Genomic DNA, 7268 nt, shown 5'->3' with positions numbered 1-7268 from the left:
TTGGACGACATGGTTAAAAAATGTATGGTTCTTTCGAGAGACTGTTGGCTAGAAATTGCTACTTAAAGAAGAAATCCTAAAAGGTACCCACAATTTTCAAACTATTTTAGTGTTCCATTTTACCCTCCAACAACTGCAGTTGACATGTGTCTAGTTTGTTTCTATTTTAAACTTTGATGAAAAAAAAATTTGTGAGTTCGGATAATTATTTCATTCTCATTGTCATCACTAATTATTTCATTCACATTGAGTTCGGATATGGTCCAAACTTTAGATTCAGGCAATATTAAGCTTGAGCAAGCTTCTGTAGGTTCAGGCTAAAATTCAATGGTGGGTCCAATTTCTTAGTTAAATTGTCCGACTTGGTGACAGGCCCATTGCATGCCTAGAATTGGGCCATTTTCGAAGGGATAAAAAAAAAAAAGTGAGATTCTCGGAACCTGTTTGACATGCATTGGTTAGAATGTCTATTTATGTATATCATTCGGTTCTATTTATAAAAGAAAAAAAAATGATTTCATAGAGATTTAGGGACCTACTTTGTCAGTTGTCTGCATTGCCAACGGAAAAAAAAAAAAAAAAACCCTAAACTCAACAGAATCCTTAGCAATTGAGGGCAATAACTCAAAATTTAACAATTGGATTCCTCTCACAATCTTTAGCAATAAAAAAAAAAATTAAATAAATAAAAAACCTTTTGTCAATTTTGGACCACATGTATGACTTTGATATCACTTGACCGCTAAATTTGGTGGTCCTTCTGATTAATGAAGGACGAAGATACCAATTCAATGAAATTCATTTGTTTGAAAAGATTAAGAAAAAAAGAGGCAAGAATGAAAGAAAACAATGGAACATCAACCAGCGCAAATAAATTCATTCATCATGCATGTTGCAACTATGTAAGAATCATTATAGTTCTGCATCTTATTTTTCATTTTTTTCCAACTCTTTCTCATGATATTTCTCTAAATTGGGTCTCACTAGCTGACTTGGATAGAGATTCGGATTTGAAGCCAGTTCTCTCTTTAATATTGAGGCCCACCAAAAAGGAAACTTGTAGGAGCAGTAAATGGTCTCCTAAATTGAGGCCTATCAAAAAGAGAGCTTGAGGTGGTCTCAACCCAAACTTTTGTTCTTTGTAAGCGTGCAAATCCACAAAGAATGGCAAGAAATATTTTATTAGTTGAGAATATGATTTCCTCATTTTTCCGTTGGAAATGATAGATTAATTTGAACACCTTTTATTTTTTCTTTATCCTTGAGATAATGTGTTATATATTTACAATTTATTAACTAGAGCGGACTCTTGGCCTATTTTATGGTTATTATTGTCCACGATAGTCTTCTCCCATCCCTAAAACTACGGCTGTCAATTCGTGTTAGTGTGTTATGTTCGTATTATGTTGAGGTAGTGGTATTTTGATTAATAGCTCAACTCGAGCACGACTCATTTAATAATTGTGTCATGGCTCTTCAACCTTAACATGACTTGTTAATGAAGCGAGTTAATACGATATAACTCACTTGATACATTTAATAAACGGGTCATGCTGGGCTAACATGACTCATTTCAATCCAATTAATATTAAATAGGTTGGGTTGACATAAATACAACCCATTAACTTGTCTTACAGAAAGTAACCATTTTCAACACTTTTGACTTGATTAATATTGTTTTGAATTTAATAAACAAAAAATTTAATACAAAGTCATAACATCAATATACTTATTAAGCATACAATTTGAATGTTAATAATAACGTAAAATACTTAACGCATATTTTCCAGAAGAGCATACAATTTGAATGTTAATAATAACGTAAAATACTTAACGCATATTTTCCAGAAGTTCATAGTGAAGGGTTTAGAGATTTATGGTTTTAATTATATCCCTTTATAAGTTTTTTTTTTTATTGTTGTTATAATTACTTACTTTTCTTTATAAGTTAATAATATAGGTTGGCTATAAAATGTGTTTGATAAATTTAAAATAAAATGAATATTTATTTGTTATATGGGTTAGAAAAGTCGTGTTAAATGCGTTAGTTAGTGTTAATAAATTAGCGTGTCAAATGTGTCAATTGTATGTCAAGCGATGTCAAGCGGGTCAACCTGCTTGTGACATGTTTTTTATCGTGTTACTTTCGTGTTAACCTAATTATAACCTAAACCCATTAAGGCATAACCCTAATTCATAAAAACCCATGTCGTGTTTGCGGTCGTGTCAAACATTGACACCCCCTACCCAGAACCAAAGAGAGCTTGGCCAATAATAAGAATGACACTTATAGTCTGGCTTAAAAAAAAGAAACATTGATAGTATTACCCAAACATAATCAAGCATGGTAACTACTCAATTGTCATAATAATCTGATATTTTGAAATCGTATGAAAAAATTACTACAAATCCGATATAAATCGGATTAGATTTAGGTACCTAATGTGTATTTCCTGAAACCCTAGCCCGTTTAGAATTTTGAATTCATACCCACCCAAATCCCTTAAAATAAATACCAAACCTTTACTATTAGGGTCAAGTCAGGTTGTTAACCTCAAGTTTAGGAAATAAAATAAGGTCGAAAACCTCTAATCATCCCCCTCTCCCCCAATAAAAAAGGGTGAACATTTCATCCCAGTTAGTTGACTGCACAAAAATTTGTTTTAATACTTTTTAACATAAATATAATAAAATTTAAAATTTATGGTGTTCGTTCCAGAATAATTATCTTTTTATCATCAAACTATAACCAAATCTGTTCCATGATAATTACTCTTTACAATCACTCACATCTTAATAATTTAATTGGATAAATCAGTGACCTAACGGGCCAATGATTTACTATTTTTTAAAAAATTCCCTGGATTTTCTAGCTGAAGATGACAAAATTGGTCACTGTAAGATTATCTATTATCTTCAATATTAACGTAACAGTTTCAAGTCATTTCTAAAATCTAAACAATCATACTTAGCAAAACAAATGATCGTTCACCATTTTTGTTAAAACATCCAAAGCAATCCAGCGCAATAATTGAGTTATGCACGTCGTACTTTGCTTTTTTCCTTCATCAATTATTTATTCACCAGAACTAGTTGAATTCCAGCTGTGAATACTTGCAAGAATTGAATCTCAGTACTAGTTTTCCTATTCACCTAAAAATGGAAATTATTTCCAAAATTAATTTCTAGTAAATATATATATTTTCTTGGGACCCATTACGGATATTCGTTGTGCGATTGTGAAAGAAAGAAAATCATTATTCATGTATCGGTTAGAATTTCCAATCTAGAAAGGGCTTGATATAGGTTATCTTACAAATCTTGGAGATGTTTATAAAAGCTAATAATGATGGAATTGGCCAACTAAATTGTATCAATATCAAGGACCCCATTAGCTAGCCTACTTGGACTACTTCTTGTTGTGATAGAAGTGGTTTCTTTGGTAATGATCAGAATGGCATGACATGATGGACAGTTGAGGCTACGCAACTTGACACTTAAAACCACAAATGTACCTACCTTTTTGAAGACAAGAAGGATATCTATGAAACTGTTTCTCAAACATGAAACTACTATTATGAGAAACAATATAATTATGATAGGTTTCTATAACTAGTTATGATCCTGTACAAGATTAGGCTCACAAACATGATTATATATGTATTTTGGGGTTTTGCAAAGCTTTTTCTTATCCCCACAATGTGACCCTACAGTGCAGTACTACTAAACATTGTAAGAAAAGTCAAGAAAGTTTTCATGTGTGGAGGCTAGGAACCAGTACGAAAGATGATAAAAACACAAGACATAAGAAAAAGAGTACTTGTTTAGGACCACTTGAGGATGCCAGAGAGCATTCGTTATTAATTTTAAGCCCAAGTACTATGGCCTACCAAGTGCATAGATCTAAGCTCTCTGTCTCTGTCTCTTTCTCCATCTCTCATCTACATGTGCGGTTGTTCGACAAGTACCATAGAACAGCTGCAAACATAAAAGAAATGACTAGCTGCCGATGTTGCATTACCCAGAAAAGAAGAAAATAAATTCTGTACCTGAAGAAAATAAATTCATACAAGCTAAAATGGCCCAGGATAGGGGGGGAAAAGTCTTGGTTGTACTTTAATAAAGGGAGATGATATCCACAAGCTTCATCTTTAGTCATTCAAGTTCGACAATAATTTGTTTTTTTGGGCACATAGAAAAGAATCTTATACGGCTTTTATTAATGAGTGTCGTTCCCGTTGAGGAGAAATTTATTAGGTCTCACTATATTGAAAAGTAACAAAAATGAATATACAAATACTTTTTTGATGGACTCATGTACGATTGCACCTAAAAAACTAATCTATTACAATAAAAAATTTAACCTTAACCGCTATCTGCAGACACTAGCTCATCGTTCACTTAAAATATTTTGATTAAATGATACTACCCAGCTTTCAAGAGTACAACCCAAATTGATCTAACCCCACACCCCACTAGAAAACAAATAAAAATTTAATTTTAGTCACTTTTGATGCTCTTATAAATGTTTCTAGGGTTTATTATTATTATTTTTTTGATAAATGTTTCTAGGGTTTATAATTATATAAAAAAAAGATGTCCAAATAATTTCCTTTGCATATGGGTGACATTTGTACACGCAAATATATGCTTGGGTAACCTTTTAGCATAATTTTCAAAAGTAGCTCTTATTCATAACATTTCAACTAGAAGCCACTCTTCAATTACTTTTCTTGTAAATACTTAATTAAGTTGATGTGTAAATCCATAAGAGATAATTCGAAATGGTCCTCTCATGTCAACGTCTGATTTAAAGATGTGGACCTATTACCAGTGATCGAAGTAAATGGAGGGAACATTATTCGTGTGAACGTCGTTAACTTACAACTACCAAATTCAGATACCATCGTCGTGGCACTTTAATGTCAAACTCAAAGAACAAAGAAATGTGCATAACTTCTCTCTCTCTCATTATTATTTGTCATAGCGACAACCAAACACATGGGTCAATAATATTGTACGAAAGTTGAATTGAAATATTCTGAGAACTTAATTTAAGTAACTTGTCAAATTAAATGATTAAGTTCGACCCTTTTTTTTATTAGCTTAATTTTTTGTGATCGAGTAAGTGGTAATTTTTCAATGTTATCTTTCAACTTTGATATATTAACAAAATTTAAGGCTTGTAACATTTGTGAATTTACTAACACAGTCCTTTTGAATTACCCATGTTCTTGGTCTTGGCCACTTCAATTTGAAACCAGTTTTTAACTTCTGCAACAAATCTATAGCAAATGGTGAAAGCATTTGCATGTATTTTTTTGCCACTAAAACTATTAGCTAGAGATGGTGGCTCATATTTTGTTCTAAAAGTAACATCGGTCTTTAATTAGGGGTCTCATGGGCGGAGTGCAATGAATGTAGTAATTTTTATTGAGTTAGGGTTTCATTAGAGAGACTATAAATTCATTGTAAACCTTGTATTTTCTCATAATGAAGATTTTTGTTACTCGTTCTCATAGGCATATATAGACATGCTTTCGAATTACATAAATCTTTGTGTTGATTTTCTCACTTTACTCTTGCTAGCAACCAAAATTCATTCTTCTGCAATGTTTCATCACCAGCAAGATCGCTTTTGATTTTATAATGCACTAAAAATTTTCTTAATACATAATTTTTGTTCGTAATCTCAGATTTTTCAAGATTAATAGGTTTAGGAAGAATGATATATATGGACAACTTATTATGCTAGTTTTGTTTTCTGGTAAATTATTATGCTAGTTCATATTATCTCTCACATATTTTTCCATGATACATATAGACAATGTTGACATGTGATTCGTACATAAAAGATAGGAAAGAAAAGAGAAAAATGAAAAAAAGGCAACCCTTCATCATTCAATTATTGAAAATCCATCTTTCTTGAATAAAAGCTCCCGTTGTTCATAAAAAAAAAAAAAAAAATCATTGAAAATCCATCCAAGATATGAGGAAAGCGATAGACACGTGCAAATGTATTGATATCTTTCATCATTTGAAATGAAAATTCTTAGATATGTTACAAGCTAGGGGTGGGAAATCTTGGATCACAAGTTTTTTAATGGCCCTTACAGCAATCACAAAATTTTCAATCTGTATATTATATTGTTGTCAATAATCAATTTAAGCATGATTATGAAGAGAAAAATAAATATAGAAATTTCACGTGGTTCGATAGTGTCCTTACGTTCATAGGAGCTAATGGCTATTAATCACTCTATGAGAAATTATGGTTATGACAATGTTTATATATAACATAACTCTATACGTAGTAACAATTTTTAAATTATCCTTTATTTTAAGGCCTTGGATTACTTGAACTAGAAAAAAATACGAGCCAATTCTAACAGATATTCGTAATAAGTACTCATTCAATCTCCAACATATCAATTACTACATTTTCTACCATTAATATATCGTCTAACTTTTTACTTTTTATTGTCTAAGTGTATACGTGTGTAAAACTCCTCCAGAAGACTTAAAGCTTGACCTTTGCCCGCTACACCCTATAAGTGCTTATACTTGTGGAGTGACCATCGCATCAATAGTGTGCAATAGTTAATATATCGTCTAACTAGTTATTCCTTATACTCTTTTTGATATATCATCACTTGTTTCAAAAGTTTAAGTTCCTTGACATGAGAATTAAATTTTTTTTAATAGTTACTTTAAGACTCTTTGATTGAGAGTCAACATGTGTTACTGAAGTTAAATGAGAAATAGAGATGGACAAGATTTTGAACGAATACTCTCATGATCAATTATCACTCAATTCCAAAATTTTAAATTATTAAACATTGATAAACTTTTTTATTTTTATTTTTATTTTTTTAATATAAGATAGAATTTTTACTCTAGTCTAATCTAAGTGTATATGTGTGTGAAATTTCTTATTGGAGACTTGAACCCCGGCCCTGACCCTTCCACACTCCACAAGTATTTATACTTATGGAGTGACTACCGCACCAAGGGTGCGCGGTAATAACATTGATAAACTTTATAATTTAAATATTATAAAATTCTTGGAAATTGATTTTAATTTTATTTTATTTTAAAAAAATATTATTCCCATCTTGCTACTCGATCACAAATATGTAAATATTAATTTTGTACTTCATAGTAGGGAAGCAATAACATATAAGTGGTAGGTTTTGATTCAAAAGGACAAATTCTTAGGCGCTCAATGTTAAGTCCAACATATGATAAAAATATGTTTGGAAGACTTA

Source organism: Quercus suber, unplaced genomic scaffold (assembly GCF_002906115.3).
Source record: "Quercus suber isolate HL8 unplaced genomic scaffold, Cork oak 2.0 scaffold_251, whole genome shotgun sequence".
NCBI classification, from domain to species: Eukaryota; Viridiplantae; Streptophyta; class Magnoliopsida; order Fagales; family Fagaceae; genus Quercus; species Quercus suber.
This window is presented reverse-complemented; position numbering follows the sequence as displayed.